The 11789-nt window shown below is 36.7% G+C and overlaps 1 non-coding gene across 1 annotated transcript; it reads right to left on the reverse strand.

Annotated features, from left to right (window-relative positions):
* Positions 1-10970: 10970 nt before the first annotated feature.
* LOC128294239 (small nucleolar RNA R71) lies at positions 10971-11077 on the reverse strand. The gene has a single exon (XR_008284553.1). It is a non-coding gene; the product is annotated as a small nucleolar RNA R71 (small nucleolar RNA).
* Between the last annotated feature and the right edge of the window lie 712 nt (positions 11078-11789).

Consider the following 11789-nt stretch of genomic DNA (forward strand, 5'->3'; position numbering starts at 1 on the left):
AAGATGTCTGTGCTGCGATGTCGACCTTGTTTTCCACATTTCTGGTGCTTTGGCATGCTTCAAACGTCTGTTAGACCTGTTTTTGACCTACCTATAACATGTTAACAATTTTGTTAGTAGAATATGTAGTCAGCACAATTAGTAATGATCAAGTAGAAGAAAAATTTAGGTTTTGCTTTTGAACTTGTCCGGCAGCTCAGTCAATATGCACTAATGGGCTCCATGTAACTTATTTCTATCTGTGTTAGTCTAACACCCATCATGCCATTCTACTCATTTGTAGTTGTCTCTTTCCCTAAATTTACCCTTTCATCTTACTTTAATGACCGACAACTCTTTTCGCAAGTCATAATTATTAGTGATTGATGAAACCATATGCCCACAGAACTATTTTACTCGATATTCAACTTTTGTGTTTTGAAAGAATTTTGAAAATTACGTCTCATAATTGTTGCCTGTGAGGTCTCTATCTTTTCCATGAATTAGGTATGACTTTTTAAAGGAATTAAGGAAAAATATGGTATTGTGCTACTGAAGTTTTGTCTCTGTGAGTTTTTTAGTTCATTCATTGGCTTGCGGATAATTCCCTTATTTAGTTTTTGGAGGAATCGACTGCTCTTTAACGGCCGTAAGTCGAGGTTTATACACATCAACTATTTTATTTGATGTTTTATTTGATAGTAACCTACTATATGATCGTAAGTCTGTCAAAATATTTTTTTCTCACACCTTTTAGTAGCTAGCAAATTCCCGGATCTATAGACTACTGAGGTGCTTGGTTTAGGACTAGGGACGTGAAAATAATGGTCAATTTAGGCTCATCCTTCGTAATCGTAGGTTTCTTATCTTTTTTTTCCTGTGAACTTCTTAATCAATAGATATTTTTCTAGTAACTAAGTCCTAACTATCACCGTCTCTGCTGGTGTGTCTTTATTATATTGTTCTTGTGGTTCAGCTTTGTTAGTATCACCTGAGATTTCTGGGAGGATGTTTTTCTTATCTATTTGATTATTTAGTTTACTTTCCATTTCCTCTGCTAGCTCTATATCTCCTCTTTCTGAAGTTCCATTTAAGTAGTTTAAATACTTTTCTGTTGGCTAGAGGGGATAATAATCTAAAGATTCTCCTTCTTCACAAGCACCTATGATGATATTCTCCTCTCTATGTAATTTCAAACTTGGCACCTTTTGGTATCTTTCTGATGGATATTATTGTGGTTGTTATCATCTTGGGGATGAGTTGAGGTCTCTTATCGGAGTTGACTTAATTTGAGCATTAGTAATCATTGATTCTCTTGGATTTTCCAATCTTCATAGACTCCCTTATTGTAAATATGTCTGTCATATAATTAAACAAATGTTAGAAGTGTTATTTAAAAAAAATAAATTGAAATGCGTAACTATAACCTAAAAATTTCCTAATTATTCTTTAACATGCAAAAGTTAAAATCAATCTAGTGACGTTGCCTTACCAACAACGACATGAATAACTTGACTGCCTCCAGATGTACTAATGTCCAGAGTGTGAATACTGCAATAGAATGTTGAATTATGAGGTGGTATTCGTAAGTATACTGATCCAGTTGTAATATAGATTGTATAGCGAAGTAAGTGAGTACTCCAAGGATCGTACCCAATGGAGGCGATACTAAATCAATCTTAACCTAAACACTTAAAGGTCTAATTAATATTTTTAAATCAATTATAGTATGATACTAAAATACGATATATTTTTTAGGGTTTTAAAATTAATAAAATAACATAACATAAAAGATTACAATTGTGAGAGATAGAGAGAAATAAAGTGAATGAAATCTGAAGATGGGTGATCAACTCATTTCGGCAATCCCAATTAACTGTCGTCTTGAGTTCCTCGTCAACCAACTAGTCGCTACCCTAGTAGGATCTTTCGATCTTCGACTAATATAATGAGTAAACAAAAACTACTTATCTTCCGACCTCAAAGTCCAGACTGGCTTGGGTTAAAGGTGTTTACAAATAGGCAATACCAATTTTGGGTCAATTCCCACCTTGATGACTTCCCACTGTTGTTAGGCCTAGAATTTATTTCACGTTCTTCCTTTCCTAAATAGTTGATCCGTGGAGTAACCCTAGAAAACAGTTAAGAGATCATGCCTCTACTAGCTAATCCCCCATAGAAGTATTAGTTCCTCATGGCTTTCATAAACATCATGAAATGAATGGAAGAATAAATCATAAGGAATGAATTGAAATAGAGAGTTTAAGAAATTCCTGATTGATATTGATAAATACTGCAAATCCATAGAAGTTGATCTCCTTTACAATCAGATCTCTTGAACGAAAGTAAAGAACAAATAAACTAAAACTATGAAAACCTAAGAAAGCAAGAAAAAAAACTAAACCTAATGAAAGAATCTAAGCTACTCGAATGTTGTCCATAATGTGTGGGAAATAAGCCTATTTATAGCTTTAATGTGGCCATCATCCTTAACCCTAAGTTAGTTGGCATTCCCAAGCTTTAAGCTAGATTTTGCAAACTAAAACGCCTTTGCTTCGTGTTATTATTCGACCTTCGCCCTCGTAGATCCCCCTATCTTGCCACTTGTATTTTATTTTTAACAAGAATTTGGGTCACACAACTTTAACAATCTCCACCTTGACACGAATTCTCAACGAACAAGTTCTCTACCTCTTTCATGAAACCCTTAAGGGTTTATCTTCAACAATGAATACCAACCAAGTCTTAGCAATGCTCAAACTTGGTTATAGGAAGTGACTTAGTCATCATATCTGCAGGATTACCATAACTACTAATTTTGCTCACAACAATATCACCACGAGTAATAATATTATGAACAAAATGATATCGAACATCAATATGCCCTTTTCTCTCATGAAACATTTCATACTTTGTAAGAAATATGGCACTTTGACTGTCACAAAATATTGTACTAATTTTAAGATCTTTATTGAGTTCACTAAAGAGCCCCTTTAGCCAAATAGCTTCTTTACAAACTTTAGTAATTGCCATGTACTCAGCTTCAGTGGTAGACAAGGTGACAGTAGTTTGCAAAGTAGCTTTCCAACTAATTACACAACCCCCAATTGTAAAGACATAACCTATGAGAGATCTGCTTTTATCAATGTCTCCAGAAAAATCAACATCAACATACCCAAGACTCCATCTGTATTTCATCCAAACTGTAAGCAAAATCAATAGTACCTTGTAAGTATCTCAAAATCCACTGAACTGCTTTCCAGTGTACTTACTGGGATTTGACATGTAACGCCCCAAAAATATGAGGTCTGTAATTTTGCTTGTTTTGGCATATAGTCCATATTTGCTTGAATGGTTAGTTGATTTAAGTGTGTTTGGGGTGTCTGAGTAGTTTTGGGTTCAAGTTTCGGCTTTTGTAGCATTTTTTTTTTTTGCTCTTAAAAGAACCTGAACGCTGGCACTTAGGCTTTATAAATATCCATGGTTGATTGGTGACACAGAAGGCCTTGTGGCTTAGTGGTAAGTAGCGTGTTGTGCATTCATATGGGCATGGGTTCGAATCCCATGTAACGCAAGGGGGGCTTTATTTTATGTTTTGGTGGCGTAAGAGGTGGAGTTTGACTCAAACTCTGCAAGAGTGGTTGGAGACTTGGTAAAAGGGGATTTGGTTTGAATTTGAATGGGAGGTTGGTAAGATTGTGGAGGGATAGGGGGAGAGAATTGGGGAAAACATCAAGGGATGTGGTATTGGTTGGAGGTTGTGGCTGAATGGAACACTAAGGTTCCCTTGGTTTCGGTTTAGGGAAGGTGGGGACGTTTTTGTGTGGTGTGGAAGTGGCTGAATTCTCCTATACTCAATTTCAGTACTCTACTGTCTCGAGATTCTTTCGTTTGCATATTTTCTTTCTTCTTCTATTCTCTCGGTTGTTATCTTTTTTTGTTAGTCAAGCGAGCATTCTCTCTTTCGGTCTTATTCTGTTTGGTGAAGCACTACTTCCCTTGTTGTTCTGCGTTAGCTGATTCTCACATCTCCCTCAATTCTTTTCTCATACTACTTTACCATTAGTCGACTTAATCTTCTCCCTCTCATCATTTTCTCTTTTCGATTTTCTTTAGCCGAGCCACCCTTGCTCTCTTCTCTGTTCATCTTCTTCTTGTTGTTGTTTTCCCTCCTTGGCCGATTATTGTGCCTCTTGTTCCTATGCACTCGCTTCTTTTGAGCATCAAGTTCTGACAAGCATCCATTGTGCCAACATCTTTTCTACCTATCGTTCGGTCTTGGGGTAAGTATTCTTTCTTGTGCCTATTATTCTTTCGTTTCCTTCTCAAGTAGAATGTTCGGTTAGGGATGCTAATTCTCTACTCCTTTTGCATGTTTGGGATCTCTACATTCTAACTCTCGAAGAGATAAAGGGGAGCCTTCAGCGCTCAAAGATGTACAAATTCCTTTTTGGCGTTTGATCTAATCACTGGGGTAAGAAGACTAAGTTGTCAGTTGCGGTTGGATATCAAATCTTTCTAACTCTGGTTTAGGATTTATTTGGACTATAGGTATCAAGCTTTGGATTTTATACTTATTGCTAATAAAATCTGCTGTTAATGTAGTAGATCGGCAGGAGTTGTTCGATCATTTTCAATCAGTGGTCTAAGGGTTGTAGATTGCATTTCTTGAGACAAGGTTGGATAGTTGAGAAACTTGGGCAGTTTCGTTAACAGGTGTGTAACCATACCCTTATCAGTATCGATCAAAAGTCGAAACTATGGCATGAGAGGTTCCTTGAGTATGTGAATGGTCTTGGGTAAACCGAGCCATACACTATAGGTGATGACCAAAGGGGTCACCACGACAAACTCGTGGGCTTGCACTACTTTTGGGCCTCGTAGGGCTGAGATGAGCTGTGTGGACCAATGGGTTTGCGGGCCCACACGGAAAAATTTGTGCGGTAGGTGCCAGACTGTGGTTTGGGTTGTCAAATCGCAAAGTCGTGACCGAAAAGGGACTAGATAGGCCACACGAGCGTGTGGACCCACTTGGGCAGAGGAATGGGCCTCGGGCCCATTGGCACTGTTTTGGCCATATGGATTATTTGAGTTATTTGTAATGGCCAAAGACCCTCCAAGAGGTCGTTAATGGTATCGAGACCCTATAATGGTTAAATGACCGAAATACCCCTGAGGGGTAAAAAAATTTACGATTTTACCCCTGGCTGGCGAAATGATTATTATGTCCTAGCAATAGGTTAACTGATGTGTGTTGATATTATGAATCTGGTTGTGATTACAGCATGCTGCATACACTTAATAATTATGATATGACATACTGCATGGGGATAGGTATATGATTTGGAGGGAGTACTGTAATGGTGACTATGTCACGATGATTATTACTGGTGGTTTACCATGCTTCATCATTCTTGGTAGCTATCTGCATTATTATTATTCTTGGCGCTTTCTTTGCGATATTGGTGTCTTTGGTTGGGTGGGTCGATTGATATCTCCACAGGTGTGTTGGTTGGTACGGGTGGTGTGCTGGCTAGTATGGAATGGGTTACATTACGCATTTATACTGATACTGTATTGGGCTTATGCCCACAATGCTACTGTATAAGGCTAAGGCCCAGACTGTACTGTTACTGAATAGGACTTTGGCCTAGACTGTACTGATACTGTGTTGTTTACTGTATGTTTGTTATTGGGATTACACACTGAGTTTCCTTAAACTCACTTTGATTCTAACTGTGCAGGTAATCCCTAAGCTTAGATGGTTTGGAGCTCGAGGGACTCGGGGATGGCCACACTATTGTTTCTCCTTCTTTAAATTGCTAATAGATTTTCGTTTTGGGTTTTAATTTATGTAATAAGGCCGTTGGTGGGATTTAAGTTTTAATTTGGATTGGGGTTTCTTATATTAAACTGCAAGTCTAGGAAAACGCGAGTTTTCAAAATAGCATGATTTTCTAAGAAACACGAGGTTCCAACAACAAAGTTTTCAAAATGCTTCTGCGGTTTTAACTGAAGTAACATACCAAAGGCAATCATACCGGTACATGTTTTGACGTGAATTTTAATTAAATAATAATATATGGGTTTAGATTCAGTAACAGATTTTTACCGGAAAGATGAACCTTGAAAGATGATTTGATGTGACACGCCAGATTCGGCCATAATGTCTAGGCCGGGTTTGGGGTGTTACATGCCATGTATCTACTAACTAACTACATTTGATAAATCTAGATGTGAACAAACCATGGCATACATAAGAGATCCCACTGCATTAGAATATAGAACATGTGACATGTAGTCAATCTCATTGTCTAATTTTGGAGACAAAACCGATGAAAATCTGAAATAGGTTGCTAAAATAGTACTAACAGGCTTAGCACTCTACATATGGAGCCAACAAAGAACTTTCTCAATTTACCCTTTTTGACTTAGGTATAATTTACTCGCTTTTCTATCTTTGAGAGTATTCAAACCCCAAGTATTTTCTTTGCTTCTCCCAAATCCTTCATCTCAAATTCTTCACTAAGTTGGGCTTTGACCTTTCTTATCTCTCCTTTATCTTTCACTGCTATCAACATGTCATCAACATAGAGGCGTAAATACACAAAAGCATCATCATTGCTTTTCTTAAAATAAATGCAACTGTCAAAGCTACTTCTTTTGAAATCATGAGTAGTTATAAAAAAATTAAACCTCTTATATTGCTATCTTGGTGACTATTTCAAGCCATAAAGTGAATTTTTCAACAAGCAAACAAAGTCCTCTTTTTCTGAGTCTAAAAAGCCCTTTGGTTGTTACATGTAAATATCCTCCTTAAGTTCTCTATGAAGAATATTGTTTTTACATCTAATTATTCTAACTCCAAATCATACATGGCCACAATACCAAGCAAGGCTCAAATCGAACTGTATCTCACAACTGGAGAAAACACATCTGTAAAGTCCACACTTGGAATTTGACTATAACCCTTTGCAATAAGTCTTACTTTATATTTGGGTTCTTTAACTCCCGGTGTCCCTTCTTCCCTCTTGAACACCCATTTACAAAGAACAACCTTCATACCTTTAAGAAGCTTTACAAGATCCCATGTTCTATTCTTGTGGAGTGATTCTATCTCTTCTTGCATGGAAAACATCTACTTTTCTAAGTCTCCACAACTAACTGCCTTAAAATAAATAGATGGTTCTTAATTTGCATCTATAACTTTAGCCACATATAAAGCATAAGCAACTAGATTAGCCTTGACATACCTCTTTAGAGGTTTAATTTCTCTTTTACGTTTGTTTTTGGCAATAGAATATTGTGGTGAAGAAGCAACTCTATTCTAAATTTCTGTACTAACTTGAAAAGTCAATTGTGTTGTAGATATTGGATCAATGATAAGCTCCACCTGCTTTTGTTGTTCTTTATTTGAAGAGTCTTTATGAGATAAATTAGGAAACATAGAAGCTTCATAAAAAATAACATATTTTCTAATCAGAACTTTTTTATTTTTAAGACACCATAACTTGTATCTTTTTTACACTAGCCTTATAACCATTAAAAACACATTTAATTAATCTCAGTTCCAATTTTCCACTATCAACATGAGAATATGCAGGAAACCCGTAAATCTTTAAATTAGAATAATCAACAAGATTACCAGACCATACCTCTTGTGGAGTCTTTTTGTCAATGGCAACGAATGGATATCAGTTTCTCAGAAAAACATACAGTAGAGGCTACTTTAGCCCAAAATGACATTGGTAAACTAGTGTTCGACAATATATATCGAACCTTCCCCATGATCGTCCTGTTCATACATTCTACAATGTCATTTTTTTGTGGAGTCTGAAAAACTACCAAGTGTCCCACGATCCCTTCTAATTTACACAATTCGTTAAAATCATCAAAACAAAACTCCAAGCCATTATCAGTGCAAATGTGTTTTATCTATTTTTCTTTCTATTTCTCAGTCATAATTTTCCAAGACATGAATGTGGAAAATACATCACTTTTCTACTTCAGGAAGAATGCCCAAACTTTTATGGAAAAATCATCAATAAGTGTTAGCATATAATTAGCTGCACCTCTCGAAGGCACTCTAGACGGTCCCCAAAGATCATAATGAATATAATCCAACGTTCCCTTTATGTTATGGATTCCTCTGGTGAATCGAACTCTCTTTTGCTTCTCAAAAACACAATGCTCACAGCAACTCTCTTGCCAAACAAGAAGTCCTCTTTGGCTCAATTTTGTCATGTTATTCTCATTCATATACCCTAGACGCATATGCCAAAGTCTAGTAACATCATCATCTAAAAAGGAAGACGAAGTGATTACTCTATCACCAGTAATAGTAGAACCCTACAGAACATATAACTTGGTAGTTTTTCTCTGCCTTTTCAACAAAACAAGGGAACCATTGAAAATCTTGAGAACCCCACTTTAAAATATGTATTTGTATCCTTTTGAATCAAGAGTACTCAATGAAATCAAATTCCTCTTCAATTCTGGTACATGTCGTACGCCACTAAGTATTCTAAAAACTCCATCGAACATCTTGATTTTGATTGTGCCAATACCTACGATTTTACATGAACCATTATTTCCCATCAAAACAACACATTCAAACACTATGTCATAAGTTGTAAGTCAGTCCTAATTGAGACTCATATGGAAGGTGCAGCCAGAATCAATAATCTACTCCTTGTTCACTTTAGAATTGTTGGTAGAAGCAACTAGGACGTAACCATCACTGTAGTCTTCTACAACATCAGCTTCATCAAATTTTTCTAATTGTTTTCCCTTTTGATTCGCAACCTCCTTTTTGATCTTGTTCTGCAAGTTATAGCACAGAGATTTATTATGCCCTTTCTTCTTGCAAAAGTTATATGTTTTACCTCTGTTTGAAGATCTTCATTGATAAATCGTAATTTATACATATTTCTATCCCATGCTTACTACATTGTATGGATGATTTTTCCTTAAAATTAGTGAATTCGATGCTCCTAATGCCTTAATTTCATATTTTATACTTAGGTGAGCATAGGAGAGTGAAAAGAACGAGAAACGGGCCAAAAATGGAGAAAATGGACCAACGTACGAAATCAACATGGCCTGAACCTCCTTACACGGGTAGACCATACAGCCGTGTCAATTTGGCAGAATCGAAGCACGACTCACAAGGGTGGACCACACGCTCGTGCCTATTTAACAGCCTTGACCACGACCTGAAGTAATCGTACACGGGCGTGTCCCTACCGAGCCCAAGTTTAATTCAATTTTGAAAAGGCCAATTTTGAGGGTTCTTAGGCATTCTAAAGCCTATAAATACACCCTAGAGGAGAAGGAAAAGGGGGGACGCAGAGAAGGAAGCAAGGAACAACTCAAAGAAATTCGATTGATCCATCTCAGAAGCCGGATTCGTCATCAAGACTGAAGATCTCCCCTCAATTTCCCTTCAGGAGTTTTGAATTTTTTTTATGTTTTGTATTCATTATTCTTCTGAGGTGTTTACCATTTTAGTTATGAACTAAAACCCCTAAATACCTAAGGGGAATGAAACCTAAGATGGATCTATTATTATTATCTGAATTGTATGATAAATATTTGACTTGTTCTTAATTATGTGTTATTAATTCTTGTTTTGATATTTCAGGATATTGATTCAAGTTAAGCTCTTATTCAGAGGAGGAATAGACCCTGTCTAAGAGTACATTTGTCATGATTAAGTGCAGTTGATTGCGTGCCTAGAGATAGGGTGACAAGATTTTGCCGGATTAGGGTGAAACCTAATAAAGGGATCCATAGATCGAGTTAATCCAACCCTAGGGAGTTAATTAGAAAGAGATTTCAATTATTCAACATAGCGTTAGATGTTGTTTGTCTCGAGAGGTATAATAATATAACTTAGGGATTTCTACAGATCAAGTCAAATGAATAAATCGTCCGATTAAGAGTTAAATAACAAGTGAAGTCTAGGTGGATTTTTCCTTAGCTATTGTCTTAATCAATCGAGTTTTTCCAAAAGTAATTCCCCAATTCTATTTTCTCTGAATTCTTAGTTTAGTTAATTAGTTAGGTAAAACAAACCCCATTATTCTTAGGCTAGATAATAAAAAGACAGTCATTACCAGTACTTTTAGTTCCTTTGGGTTCAACAATCTTGTCTTGCTAAAGCTATACTATTGTTCGATAGGTACACTTGCCTTCATCGTGATAATAGTTAGTTTCAAGAACGATTCATTATAAATATTTAAAACCTATCGCAAATATCACGTATTAAGTTTTTGGCGCCATTTCCAGGGAACTAAGATATTAGGAACACTCGATTTTTATTACTTGAGCGTTTTACTGTTACTGCAATTTAATTTTTATTCTAATTTTTATTACTAATTCTATTTTTTCCCTTTTTCTGGCAGGTTCTTATAGTTTATGACTAGAAGAAACCTGTCAGGATCATTACTTTTTGACAGTGAGATTGATCGCACAGTTTGCAGAAACCAAAGAGAAATAGGGCGAAGCCTAAGATACACAGAGAACGAGCAAGAGGACAATATTCAAACCACAACCGAGGAGATGGCTGAAAACCAAGAAAATCTGCTACCTCCTGCAATTGCTGTTAATCAAAATCCTACTCCGCGCACTATGTATGATTATGTTAAACCTTCTTTAATAGGAACTGAGTCAAGTATAGTTAGACATACTATTGTTGCAAATAATTTTGAACCGAAACCTAACACAATTCAAATGATAAATAGTTTGTTCAGTTTGATGGTTTGTAGGATGAGGATCCCAACGCTCACTTGGCAAATTTCCTAGAATTTTGCGATACCTTTAAAATTAATGGCTTTTCTGATGATGCCATTCGTCTTCGGTTGTTTCCCTTTTCGTTGAGGAACAAAGCTAAACAGTGGTTGAACTCGTTACCACAAGGGTCAATTACTACTTGGGAACAAATGAGCAAAATTTTTTTATTAAAATATTATCCACCGGCTAAAACAGCCAAATTACGTAATGATATCTCTTCTTTTGTGTAGATGGATTTAGAAACACTTTACGATGCATGGGAGAGATACAAGGACCTTTTAAGAAGGTGCCCTCACCATGGGTTACCGCTTTGGCTACAGGTTCAAATGTTCCATAATGGCCTGAATCCTTCGACTCGACAGATGATTGATGCAGCCACTAGAGGAACTATCAATAATAAGACACTTGAGGCAGCTTACGAATTTATTGAGGAGATGTCACTGAATAACTATCATTGGTAATTCATGAGGACAAAGCTAACAAAAATAGCCGGTGTTTATAACATCGATTCGGTCACCATGCTCTCTAATAATAGAGAACTCTTGAATAAGAAAATTGATGGTTTTCTTAGTTCTTCACAGGTTCACCCAGTAATGCAGGAAGCAAATGGAGGTGGATCGAACAATTCAGAATACCCACCTTATGGCCACAACATGGAGAACGAGCAGTTAAATTATATGGATAATAATCCTCGATCTTAAAACAATCCTTATAGCAATACTTACAATGCAGGTTGGAGGAATCACCCAAATTTTTCATGGGGAGGCCTAGGAAATTAGAAACCACCACCCCCTCCAGGCTTTCAGCAACCACCATACTAGCAGGAGAAAAAGCCGAACCTTATGGAGATGCTAACCAAATTCATCTCGGTGTCAGAGACTCATTTTTAGAATACCGAGACAACACATAAGAATCAATAAGAATCGATCCAAGGGCTCGAAACTCAGATTGGACAGCTTGCCAAGTTGATTTCTGAACTACCACAAGGTAGCTTTCCAAGCAACACAGAATCTAAC

The sequence above is a fragment of the Gossypium arboreum genome, chromosome 6, assembly GCF_025698485.1.
Source record: "Gossypium arboreum isolate Shixiya-1 chromosome 6, ASM2569848v2, whole genome shotgun sequence".
Taxonomy (NCBI): domain Eukaryota; kingdom Viridiplantae; phylum Streptophyta; class Magnoliopsida; order Malvales; family Malvaceae; genus Gossypium; species Gossypium arboreum.